This window comes from Peromyscus maniculatus, chromosome 10, assembly GCF_049852395.1.
Source record: "Peromyscus maniculatus bairdii isolate BWxNUB_F1_BW_parent chromosome 10, HU_Pman_BW_mat_3.1, whole genome shotgun sequence".
NCBI lineage: Eukaryota > Metazoa > Chordata > Mammalia > Rodentia > Cricetidae > Peromyscus > Peromyscus maniculatus.
The window spans coordinates 15,586,298-15,599,352 of NC_134861.1; the positions used below are offsets into that span (position 1 = coordinate 15,586,298).

At 39.1% G+C, this 13,055-nt stretch overlaps 2 long non-coding RNA genes across 2 annotated transcripts in view; both read left to right on the forward strand.

Annotated features, from left to right (window-relative positions):
- LOC121832696 (uncharacterized) overlaps nt 1–1,719 on the forward strand; it is a 62,754-nt gene extending 61,035 nt beyond the window's left edge. Inside the window, exons 5-6 of the long non-coding RNA XR_013042797.1 lie at nt 513–669; nt 1,628–1,719. This is a non-coding gene — a long non-coding RNA (uncharacterized LOC121832696). The remainder of the gene's footprint in view (nt 1–512; nt 670–1,627) is intronic.
- Nucleotides 1,720–3,871: 2,152 nt separating this feature from the next.
- Nucleotides 3,872–13,055, forward strand: part of LOC143267566 (uncharacterized) — a 99,677-nt gene continuing 90,493 nt past the window's right edge. Inside the window, exons 1-2 of the long non-coding RNA XR_013042798.1 lie at nt 3,872–4,009; nt 7,692–7,856. This is a non-coding gene — a long non-coding RNA (uncharacterized LOC143267566). The remainder of the gene's footprint in view (nt 4,010–7,691; nt 7,857–13,055) is intronic.

The window sequence follows — 13,055 nt, forward strand, 5'->3', positions numbered from 1 at the left end:
AGCAAGAGGAAGGTTTTTTGTTCCCCCATATTTCTCTGGAGAACTACAGAAGAGTGGAGATGAAATGTCTGTTGGCCAGAGGGAAAGCCAAAATCTCATCTATGGAGGCAAGAGGACAGGGATGGGAAGTGAACAATGCACGAGAAAAAAAGCGCTAAACCAAGGAGTAAGCACTCTTTCAAGCTATCAGTAACCAAAAAAAAAAAAAAAAGCCAAGTCCTTTTCTTCGATGCAAATGGGTCTCAGTTGTGCAGGCAGTGGCAAGGAATGGACTTTGAGAGGATGCGTCAAGGCAGAATGGTGTGAGAGCACTCTGGGGTTTCCTCTGGAAGAGGGTTACTTCCTCCCCTTGATGGGAATTCTGTTGGCTCTATAATGGGCAAAGACAAATAAGTGCTTGCACTTGTCTTGCTTGCAAGAGAAAACTAAGGGAAAATGCTGTTTAAAAGAGGGAGAAGTAGTCTGGGTACCATTTGTGTCCCCATTTTAACTCCTTCTTTCTCTCCTCTAAGCTGCAAGTGATCCTGGGAAGTGCTAGAGTTTTTAGGAAGAAGTAGGTTGCCTGAAAGGGTAGTAGTGGTTCAGCTACTCTGAAATCATCCTCCACCTGACATGTAGTAAAACTTCAAAGTTGTGTAGCTGCTTTGAGGACACCCACTTCAAATTCCTGTAAGTAGCTCCTCACCTCTGCTCCATAAGAAAGCCCAGTACTCTAATTGGTTTGCTAAGTTAGACTTTGGGGGGAATTGTACTTGGTCTGTCTTCAGAGCCCTGTTGATATCTGTCAGGCAGTGTTTTGAGTGGGGACACCACACGTAAGTGGATCTTTTTCTTATCCTTGGTTGGAATCCAGCAACCAGAAAGAAACGTCTTTGGTAATGTTAGCAATTCCATCCAGGCCAGAGGAGAGAAATACCAGAGATGTTTAGGGGCACTTGCTTGTGCTCTGGCTTCTTGTTACCTTTCTTCTCTCTATTTAAGAGGAAACCTAAATGAACACAATACTCTGAAAGCTAAATGTGAGGGTTTAGTGAAATTCCCATCCAGATGCCTGGGATGGAGAGGCACATGAATACCCTGTAGGTGGGGCAATTGGACTGACTAGCTCATCGCTCTACATTATTTAAAGCCTTATTTAACCTCTAGGTATTCTCAGTGACAATCCATCTTTGAAACTTGCTCCTGAAATGCAGGAGCTCTGCTTATGTCCTTTCTCTTACTTCTCACCCACAAACCTATAATAAATGCTTTCTAAAACTTACCCTCCTGTTGTCTGTAAAAGTCATTTTCCAAGCTCATGAGACACAGGACCCAGAAGCCACTTGATGAGAGTGGCTTTGATGGTCTTTGATCATCCTGGACCGCAGCTCATTGTGCTCCCAAGTTAAAAAAAAAAAGCCTTGATCACATCCAAGGACTCCCTGCTTTTCCTCCATGTATATTTTTCTGGGTTGAATAGACTTTGCTTGCATCTTTCCAGGTAGTTAGCACAGTGTGTATCCAGTGAGACCTTGCTTTAAAAATAGAGAAAAAGAATAGAGAAAGGCAGGAATTCTAGAGAACTTCATTAGGCTTACCCATAGCCACGAGGCCACTAAGACTCCTCAGAGGTTTTGTTTCTTTCCAGGACATTTCCTCCAAAATCCTGTTGATATTGTCCTATGCATAAGAACAGATGAAGACATTACCCTCAAAGAATAAATGATACTCTGTTATTAATTGGACTGTGGTGGTGGCTCTTTTTTTGCAGCTATTATTCAACCAGAAGGTGTATCTTTCTTTAATAAATTCAAGAAAGTGCTAGATAAACAGATTTCTTTCTTGCAAGGCTTCTTAACACCCTTACTATGCAAACGTACAAGGTGGCTCCGTGGCAGACAAAACATTGTTCTTTTCTCCAGAAGTCTACTAATATTTTTTTTCCTACTTCTATCTCCTCCATCCTTTCATCTAAAGTATCTGTGGAAACTAGTACACCCAGTATCACGACAAGCAGACGAATTGTTGTCAAAATGAAGGTAACATTATTTGACTGGTGGCGAAATGATTCCAGCACGCCATATCCAATGAAAACAATCTTTATCAAACACTTGACTTAGGAAGGAAGCAGATCTAAATGATTGGGGTGGTGATGTGGAGAACGTAGTAACTGGGTGGCAGGAGAGGATGCAGTTATTCACTGACATTTTTCCCCCTGGGAAATTAAGAACACCTTGTAGACTACTGGGGAACTAAGGTAATATACAACAAAACAAAACAAAACATCCTAAAACCAAAACCTGAATCCTGAGACAAAGCTGTTTTTCACTTTCTTTGTGGCAGAGTTTGGTGAACACAGGTTCTTCAGTGGTGCATGGGTGTGGCCATGTGATCCTGTCTTCCCTTTACAGAGTGGTTGGCATGAGCTCTAAGCAGGGCCTGAGGACTGCATGGTGTGCTTACTCACAGTTGTGCCTTGGCGGTGATCTAAGGGGCTTCTCTTTGCTACATCACCCTGTTTTGACTCCCAAGAAAGAGCCAGTGTGAAGTGGAGAGCTGCTACTGTTTCGAACTACACTTCAAAGGCAGATCCACTTTCCCCTCTCAGGCCATTTTGAAGGTTTGCAACTGTGAACGTTGTCCTGGGAAGCTGGACACATAGCTTTCCTTTGAACTCAGGCTTCCAGGAGAAGTGGAACTTTGGAAAAGGAATTGTCTTGCTGGGACCTGGCTGGTTTGCTGAGATGACCAAAGAGTGAGAGAGGATCAGGCCGTGAAAGCACTCTGTGCCTGCTGGGAATGTTCAGGGAAAATCAGAATGAGAAGGGTGCAGCCTCATTTCCTTAGCACTAGTCAGGAAGAGTAAGAATTATGATCTGGTTAAGAGGTTAAATTTTACTTTGGTAAAAGAATAATGGAAAACCTGTGGAGAACTTGAATTTCCCTCTAGTGACTGTGTTGTTACCCCTTCTTTCTCAATAGTTTCCCAACAGGGTCAAAGCTGGTGGGATTTCTTTGATGATGGCAGTGTTAATTCAGCACCCACCCTTTGTTAGATGTCTCCCACGTGGACCTCCTAGTCCTAATGTTTGATCAGTTGTGTTGGCACTGAAGAGACCAAGCTGGTGTCACCTTAGCATTGTGATTGCTTTGTGCTAAGTGCAGTTAAAAAGTAGTCCAAAAGAACCTTCTGTCATCCCTCTAGAGAGCCAAGAAACTCTCTTTTCTCTACCCGACACAGGACACAGTATACAAGCAACTATTATGTTGGCAGGAGAAGGTCAGCATTGATAGAGGTTTGTATAACACAGCTTGCTCATATTTTTTTCATTAGATTAGCTTCAAACTGAAACTTTCTAAAAGATTCATTTTTATTATTTTTATTTGTGTGTATGTGCGCACATGGGTGTGTGCATGTGTGAAAGCTACATGTGTGCTGGTGCAGGGGCTTACAGAGTCCAGAAGAAGGAAGTAGATCTCTTGGAGATGGAGGTACAGGTCATTGTGAGTTTGGAAGCTGATCTTGGATGCTCTGGAAGTACAGCAAGTATTCTCAGCTGCTGAGCCATTTCTTCAGCCCTACTCCACCCCCCGGGAACCTCCTACAAGTTATTGCCCTTAAAAATACAAAGGCCATTTGTTGTGTGTGATGGTATTGTGTTCCCCAAAATATTGTGCACCCTAATAAACATTATCTGGGGTCAGAGACAGAATAGCCACCATATTAAACATAGAAGTTAGGCAGTGGTAGCACACTCCTTTAATCCTAGCATTCCAGAGGCAGAAATCCATGTGTTCAAGGATACAGCCAAGCATGGTGACTCACACCTTTAATCCCAGAAGTAAGCCTTTAATCCCAGGGAGTGATGGTAGAAGGCAGAAAGATATATAAGGCATAAAGACCAGAAACTAGCAGCATTTGCCTGGTTAAGCTTTCAGGCTGTGAGTAGCAGTTCAGCTGAGATTCATTCTGGATGAGGACTCAGAGGCATCCTGTCTGAGGAACAAGATCAACTGAGGAACTTGCGAGGTAAGGTGGCTGTGGCCTGTTCTGTCTCTCTGATCTTCCAGCGTACACCCCAATACCTGGCTCAGGTTTGATTTTATTAATAATAACTTTTTAAGATTCCTGTTACAGTTGTGTCTTACTATTTATCACTCTTTGTTAAAATGACATATACATCTATCAGACTTACCTGCTTAAAAGCCACCTTAAATATGACAATTAAACTATTAACCCCATAGAAAACTTTGACTGATATCAATTGTGAGTTTTATTTATAGTCAAAGTAAAACAACAGTTTTGTTTGTTTGCTTCCTTACCATACCCTTGTTTCATAGTTGAGGGAACTAGATACATATAGGGACTTAATGCTAACCTAAGTCTATAGGGCCCTAAAACCTGTGTATGCTCATGACCCTTTTAGTAATGCATGTAACCAGTTACTTACAGAGCTGCATGCCAGGATAAATCTTCATGTACAGGGAACACATTCATGAACTAAAAGTTTCAACACATGTACATGGATGTTGGTATGACCTAAGAGAGGTGGGAGAAAGCTCTGCTCCCATTTGTGTGTGGGATGATGAGTGGCCTGATGTGGGCATTAGTATTAGACTGGAGTTGAATATAAGCTTTCACACTTATTAGTTGTTGTTTAATTGTGTTGTTTTGTTAGTACAGGGTCTCCCATGAAGCCCAGATTGGATTGGAACTTGTGATCCTCTTGTCTTAGCCTTCCCAGTAATGAGATTATGGGTGTGTATTGTCATGCCAACCTACTCACTAGGTTTTGAGTTAAGATAAACAGTTTAACTCTGCAAAGATATTTCTTCATTTCAAATATAAAAGATATAGATTCTTACCTCAGAGAGTATTGGAATAATTACAACATATTTCAAAGGGCATCATATTCATCACAAGAACTAATATCTTTCTGTGTTTGCTTTGGCTACAAGGAATCTCAGAATGAATTTGATTGTTTTTTTTTTTTTTTTTTTTTTTTTTTTTTTTTTTTTTTTGGTTTTTCGAGACAGGGTTTCTCTGTGTAGCTTTGCGCCTTTCCTGGAACTCACTTGGTAGCCCAGGCTGGCCTCGAACTCACAGAGATCCGCCTGGCTCTGCCTCCCGAGTGCTGGGATTAAAGGCGTGCGCCACCACCGCCCAGCTTGATTGTTATTTTTAACAGTGGTGTAGGTGCATGGTAGGTACTTGATGTCAACATTGTGGGTTATATAAGTGCAGTTAGGTGTCAAGTTTCTCAAGTTTCCACTGATGTAGCAGTTAATGGTCAATTAGAAATAAATAGGTAAAGACAGTGGGTGGTGAGGTAATAGTGGTACAAAAATATGGTGAACTAAATTAATTGTTATCGAGACAATGCACTGAGAATCCCTCAGTTATTTTGTTTTCTCTCTTTTTTTGTGAAAGGTTTTGTGAATAAATTTGACTGGGTGCCTGAAGACAGCTGAAAAAAATCACTATCATTATTATTTTACCTCTTGACAATTATTATAATAACTTTCTCTTCTTTGGGAATATGTGGTCTCTAAATGATCAACCTTGGCAGCCTAAAGTATTTATCAGCCCCTGTGCTGGTTTGTTTCTTTGTCAGTCGGACACAACTTGGGTCATCTGACAAGAGGGGACCTCAATCTGGAAGATGTCATTGAACATTTCTTGATTTCTGATTGACATGGACAGGCCTAGCAAACCAGTGACAGTGGCAGGTGGCCACTGAGTTATACAAGAAAAAAAGTCTGAGAAAGCCATTAGGACACAGTAAGCTCCATTCCTCCATTGTCCTGCTTCAGTTCCACCTCCCAGTTTCTGCTTGAGTTCCTGCTCTGGCTTCCACCAGTAATGTATGTGCTCAGGATGTGTAAGCCAAATAAACCCTCTCCTCTCCAAGCTACATTAGGTCATAATGTTTTGCCTCAGCTATAGAAAGCGAACAAGACAGACCCTTAGAGTTTACTTCCACTCACTATGAATAAAGTCTTTCCTTTCCCCACCTCATAGGCAGCGTTTGTTGTTATTTGCTGTCTAGGGGGCAGCCATTCTGATTGTCTTGAGATGGAATCTCAAAGTAGTTTTTATTTGCATCTCTCAAAAAATATTCATTGTTCATTCATATTTCTTCTTTTGAGAACTCTCTGTTCAGTTCCTCAGTCCTTTTTTTCCCCTTAAATAAAGCTGTTTGTTTTCTGCTTGTTAGATAGTTAATTGAGTTTGTTGTACAGGATTGTTATTAACCTTTGTCAGTTTTATAGCTGGCAAACACTTTCTCCCATTCTGCAGGCTACCTCTTCACTCAATTTGTATTCTGCTGTAAGTATTCTTTTTACCTCACAAGGTCTGTTTGTTGACCTTATTTCCTGAGCAACTACAGTCTTATTCAGAAAGTTCTTGTCTATACTGTAGCTTGTAGTGTATGCTGTACTTTTTCCTCTAGAAGTTTCAGACTTTCTAGTCTTATGTTGAGTTCCTGGATCCATAGGAGTTGGCTTTTCTTCAGGGTGAGAGGTAAGGATCAAGTTTTATTTTTTTCTACATGTAAATGCCTGCTTTTCACAGCACCATTTGTTAAAGAGCTGGCTTCTTTCCAGTGTATATTTTTAACAGCTTTGTTAGAAATCAGGATGTGTGGCTGCAGGAGTTGATATTTGAATCTTCTGAATATGTTTACCTATGTGTCTGTTTTGTACTAATATCATTCTGGTTTTTCTATGGCTCTGTAATAGAACTTGAAATCAGTTATTGTAATATGTTCAGGATTGTTGGGATATTTGTCTTCAAATAAGTTTTAACATATATTATATGTTAAATAACATAACATCATGCACATTACACACACACACTCACACATATAATGTTTAAGAAGGTTTTTTTTTTTTTTGAAATGGGGATTGCACTGAAATCTGTAGACTACTTTTGGTAAGTCAGCCTTTTTTTTTTTCTGTATTGTTTCTTCTCCTCCTGGAGCATGAGGGCATTTTCCATCTTCTGGTGTCTTATTCAGTTTCTCTCTTGAGTACTGTAAGGTTTTATAGAGGTCTTTCAATTCCTTGATTAAATTTATTTCCTTTTTTGTTTGTTCATTTGGCAGTTGTAAACATTCATGAATGGGTCTATTTCCTTAAATTCTTCCTCAGAATGTTTGTTATTTGTATGTAGAAAGGCTACTGAGATTTGTATGTTAATTTTGTATCTTGCCATTTTGCTGAAAGTGTTTATCCATTTTAAGAGTTCTCTGGTTGAGTCTGTTGGCTCTGCTATGCCTAGAAACAAACCACCTTCCAATAAGGATATTTTGCCCTCTTCTTTTCCAGTTTCTCTCCCCTTCCTTGTGTCTCTTGTCAAGTTGCTCTAAGTTTTCCAGAACTATCTCAAGTAAGAGTGGCAAAAGCCAATGCCTTCTTTTGTTTCTGCTTTTAACGGAAATAATTTGAGTTTTTCCCAATTTAGTATAGTTTTGCTGAAACGATTGTTGTGTGTATTTCCCAAGGCTTTTTCTTACATACATATGTATGAGTGTGTTTACATGCATGTAGATACACAGGTGTGTTGCATGTGTATGCATATGTATGTGTGTGGTTACATGCTTATGGATGCACAGATGTATGCACGTGTGTATGCATATGTATGTGGAGGCCGGAGATTAATGTTGAATTTCTTCCTTAATTTTTCTCCACTTTATTTGCTGAAGCAGAGTTTCTCACTGAACCTGGAGCTTGACAATTTAGCTGGCCCAGTGAACCAGCCAGTGCCAGTTTCCTCTTTTCTCTGCCTGCTGAGCGCTGAAGTGACAGGTGAGCTGGTATTCCTGATACGTATGTGCCATGGAGACCTGAACTCTGTTCTTCACACTTGTGTGGTAAGTACTCATCCTTTGAGCAATCCTCTAGTCCCACCTCCAGTCCACCCCAACCCCCCCAGAATCTTTATCATGAGGTAATGTTAAAATTTTGCAAATGCCTTTTCTACATCTGTTGGGATGATCATGTGATTTATGTCTTTAAGCCATTCATGTGACATTATATTTACTGATATGTGTATGTTGAAATCATCCCTGTATCTCTAGAATGAAGCCAGTTTAATCATGGTTATTAGACATTTTGTGGTATTCTTGAATTATGTTGGCAACAATTTTAAACTTTTTTTCATATGTTTAAATTATTTGTCTTATCTTGGTTTAATTTTATATGTTCTATATATCTAGCTATTCATCTATTTCTTTTAGATGTACTGAAATACACTTTTGTGACATTACATCCTGAAGATTTTCTAATTTCATTGCTTTCTGTGGTAAAGGGAAGGCTGACATTTCATCCTTACTTTTATTTGGCTGTATCTTCTCCCTCTTTCTTTAGTTAGTGTTGCTAAGGGTTTAGCGATCCTGCTTATCTTTTCAATAAACCTACCTTCTGTTTTACTGAGTCTTCATCATTTTTTTTAATTTTCCAAGACAGGGTTTCTCTGGCTATCCTGAAACTCACTCTGTAGACTAGACTGGCCTCAAACTCACAGAGTTCTGCCTGTCTCTGCCTCCTAAATGCTGGGATCAAAGGTGTGTGTTACTATGCCCAGTTCATTTTTATGGTTTTTATATAATTAGTTTCTTTGTGGATCTAATTATTTCTTTTTGTTTACTGACTCAGGCTTGGTCAATTTTTGTTTTCCCGAGGCCTTCATGTATATCATTGAGCCATTTTGCTGAAAGTGTTTATCCATTTTAAATATCTCAAGGATATTTTGCCCTGATTTCTTAGGGTGAGTACTTAGAGTTACAGCCTCCTGTAAGATAAATCTTAAAAGGTCCTATTAATAACAAACCCAGAGCCAGATATTGGGGTGAAAACTGAGAGACCAGAGAGCAGAAAGAAGCCAGCATGTTCTTACTGCTAGCAAATCCTTAGTCAGAAAGAGAGCTACTTCCTGTATACTCATGCCTATATCCTTCCTGTGCCCTGCCATCTCACTTCCTCTCTCCACCAATCTACATCACTTTCCTCTTTCCACCCAGCTCTACCACTTCCTGTCTGTCTGTACAGACCTCCAGACCTCTGTGATTAACTAGTGCTGGGAATTAAAGGCATGTGCCACCACACCTGGCTCTATTCCCAGTGTGGCTTTGCACTCACAGAGATTTGGATGAATGCTAGGATTAAAGGTGTGTGCTACCATTGCCTGACTTCTATGTTTAATATAGTGGCTGGCTTTTTCCTCTGATCTCCAGATAAGCTTTATTGGAGTGCACAAATAAAATATCACCACCACCTCCCCCTTCAGGAATGCTTTCTTTGTTGCTGTAGCTTTTGTCATGCTGTGTTTTCATTTTCTGTCACCTCTAGGAATTTTTAATTTCTTTCTGTTTTCTTTGAATACCCATTTATTATTCATTAGTGTGCTTTTAAGTCTGAAGGAGTTTATATATGTTGTAGGCTTTCTCTTGCTTATTACTGCTTCATTGTCATCAGACAAGGAATTAATTTTCTTATGTTTGTTAAAACTTGCTTTGTGTCCTAATATATGATCTATTTTAGAAGAAATCTCATAGGCTTCCAAGAAGAGTGTGTAATTTGCAGCGTTTGGATCGGACATTTTGTAGATTTTATGAAGTCTGTTGTTTGATGCCATTTAATACAGATATTTCTATTTACTCTTTATTGGGTTAACCCATCAATTGATAGGAATGTGGTATTGTAGTCACCCACTACCATTGTTCTAGGATTAATCTCTGCTTTTCTATGTAGTAGCATTTGTTTTATGAAATTAGCTGCCCCTACATTTGGCATACATGGCTAGAACTGTGATGTTCTTTTGATGGGTTGTTTCCTCAATCAGTATAAAGTGTTGTGGGATAATCTTTTTGTACACTGCAAACATGTGTCTATGCCTAAGGTACCTTCTGATTGATTTAATAAAGAGCTGAATGGCCATTAGAGAGGCAGGAGAGATTAGATGGGACTCCTGGGGAGAGAGAGAAAACTCTAGGAAGAAGAGAGGTATAGACATCAGCGTGATGCAAAGCAAGTTGAACATATATAATGGAAGAGAGATCAAAAGCCAAAGCCACCTGGCAGAACATAGATTAATATAAATGGGTTAATTTATCAGAGCTAGTAGGATAAGCCTAAGCTAAAGGTCAAGTTTTCATAATTAAGAACAAGTCTCCATGTCATTATTTGTGGGCTTGTGATTCAAAGATAGTCTGACAAGACAGATTGCTACAAATGGTGGCCAGTGCTTGGCACATGAGTCCACATAAGGCCTGAAAAAACTAAAAAAAAAATTCAAATACAGAGTTGGACACAGCTTCGTGGAGATTATAGTCTCTCAGGCAGGCACTATGATCTTGATGTACAGAGGGTTGGCTCTTTTAAGAGGTCCTGCTGTGCAGCTGAACACTTGAAATGCTGGCACTGGGTACAAAGGACTGCAGATGGCTGCAGATAGACATAGCAGCTTCCCAGAGCTGGGGAGGTTAGGTGTGGCTGGAACAGTTAAGCACAGCTAGGACAGTTAGGATTGGCTCCTGCTGTTGCCTACAGACCCAAAGGGGGCCAAGCCCACTGCCAGCACTATGTGCTAATCTAGTCATGGGGAGGAGAGCCTAGCAGGTTAAGGTTTGACTCACAGGGTCAAAGAAGGCTTCAGATACACATAAACTCAGATCCAGACAGAAAAAAACCTCTAAGCAGGTAAAATGTGATTAACTGCTGAAAATGTGCTTAAGTGCAGAAGAAAGAAAAAAATGGGTGTAGACAGTTCTAGGAAAAAAATAGTTTATAAACAATAAAGTATTTAAAGAAAGACTAAAGTAGTGTGAGAAGCATAAGTCACATAAAGATGAAAAATACACAGGGAGTCTAGATCCTGTATGGTGTTTTGTTGACTTTGAATTTTTTTAAATGCTAATATTAGAGCAAAAATTGCAGCTGCTGAGAGATATTGGATTGTTAAAAAAAAAAACCTACTGAACTAAAGCAGCCAATATATTTTAAAGAATGTCTTGACTTTAAAATGGAGGTCAGAAAATGTGTTGTGTTGGGGAGAGGTTATGCCTTTGTTTCCATAGGAAACAAAAAGCTATGGATTCCTTCAAAATTAATAAAGATCAGATTTGGTCAGGGAGACCTTTTGAAATCTTGGCTGCAGACATGAAGAGAGAAACCAAGAAGAACCTCAAGACAGGTGAGGTATAAACGGATCTCTCATGGGAATAGCTTTGAGACTGGATGAGACATGATAAATCTTGTTAGCTACAGGGTCCTCATGACTTATTACTACATGGCATCCTTCACATGACATGGATGGAGATTTATATTACAGTTTGGTTATACAGTTTATAAGTCCAAACAGACTTATAAAGTTAGTAGATGTATTTTACCTGCTCAAACATAGAAAAGAGAATCTCCTTTAGCTAATTTGCACATACCACAATTTCATACTTGGGCTAATGCAGATTTATATGTTACCTTTAAAAGTTTGTGTATTTTCAGAAAAAAAGACAGACAGGTGATCCAGCCTCTCAGAATGCCTCTGTTTCAGTCTCCTCAGAAGTCTGCATCTAGAACATCTTCATAGCACCTAGCTAGGATGTTCTAGTCTCACAGATTACTCTCATCAAGACTTCAGATGAGCCCTGTACTTTACTGTCACACAGAAACTGGACAAGAAATGATACAGTTAGTTCTCCCAGGACTTGATCATTATCTTAATTTTTCCAGGGTCCCCTAAAGATGCTATTGCCCCCAGACAGTAGGAAGTAATTTTATGACCACAATGTTAACATTCCCAAGAGGTGGGATAAGAGGTTTTTGGTTGTTCAATGGGTTATGGATGTTTGTCATTAATTAGGAGGTTAGTTAGAAGTTGTTATTGGTCATGGTCAAGGGGAAAAAACTAAGCAAAGGAGGTTAGATTCATGGATTTCTTTTTGAAAAGATAAAAAAGGGGGAATATAGGAATGATAGGATAAAAAGGGTAGATTATTGAATCTAGTTTTAAACTTCAAAGTAACTATTAATCTTGAATATTTTACATTGGTATGGATTTTTGTATATTGATACAAGTTTAAGGTTATTTTTGTTATAACATACTGTATATATGTTTCTACTCTTGTTTAAGGTATTTTTGTATTTTGATATGTTTAAGGTTATTTTTGTTGTAACATAGTGTATATATATTTTTACTCTTTTTGTTTGTTTGTTTTTGAGACAGGGTTTCTCTGTGTAGTTTTGGTGCCTGTCCTGGATCTCGCTCTGTAGACCAGTCTGGCCTTGAACTCACAGAGATCCATCCACCTGGCTCTGTCTCCCAAGTCCTGGGATTAAAGGCATATGCTGCCACTACATGGCCATGCTTTTACTCTTGTTTAAGGTATTGTACCTATGCAACTCATTTAAAAATATATGTAAAATTCTAGTCCTTGAATGCTATTATTACAAACTATTTAAGATAATTAAGAAATGCAGGTTAGTGGTTAGTCATCTAAAACAGTCCAACTTATGTTTGGTATGTTTTCAAGGTTAAACAGAGATATATTTTAGACAGACAGATGGTATTCAAACACTTCCAAGAGCTATAGAATATGGCATTTAAGAAATTTTAATAATATAAGGCTTTTCATGACAGTGAGACATGTCTGCACCTGGTAGCACCGATTTACTTTAAAAAAGATGATGGGCATTGAAGAACCTCCATATGGAGTTTACTTTCATTGTATCAAAAGTTAGCCACTGGGCAAAAAACTGTCCTTGCCTCAACTGCTGATAGTGTGCTGTCCAAATTGGACAAGCAGGCAGGACACAAAAGAAGGTGACTACCAAACTTTGCCAAGACAAGATAGAACAGTGCTTCAAATATTCTTGCTTCACAAAAAAGTCTGTTAGATATTCTAGGCTGAAGACAGATGTCCCAACATTGCAGAGGAACCTTGGATGACTGTCCAGGCAGTCAAATGTCTTGCTGTTTCTATAGTTTTGGAAGTTATTTGTTCTTCACTTTCTGCTTACTTAGGTAATATTATATCCTTCTTGGGTCTCTGATGGGATTGAAGACTAGATAGTTA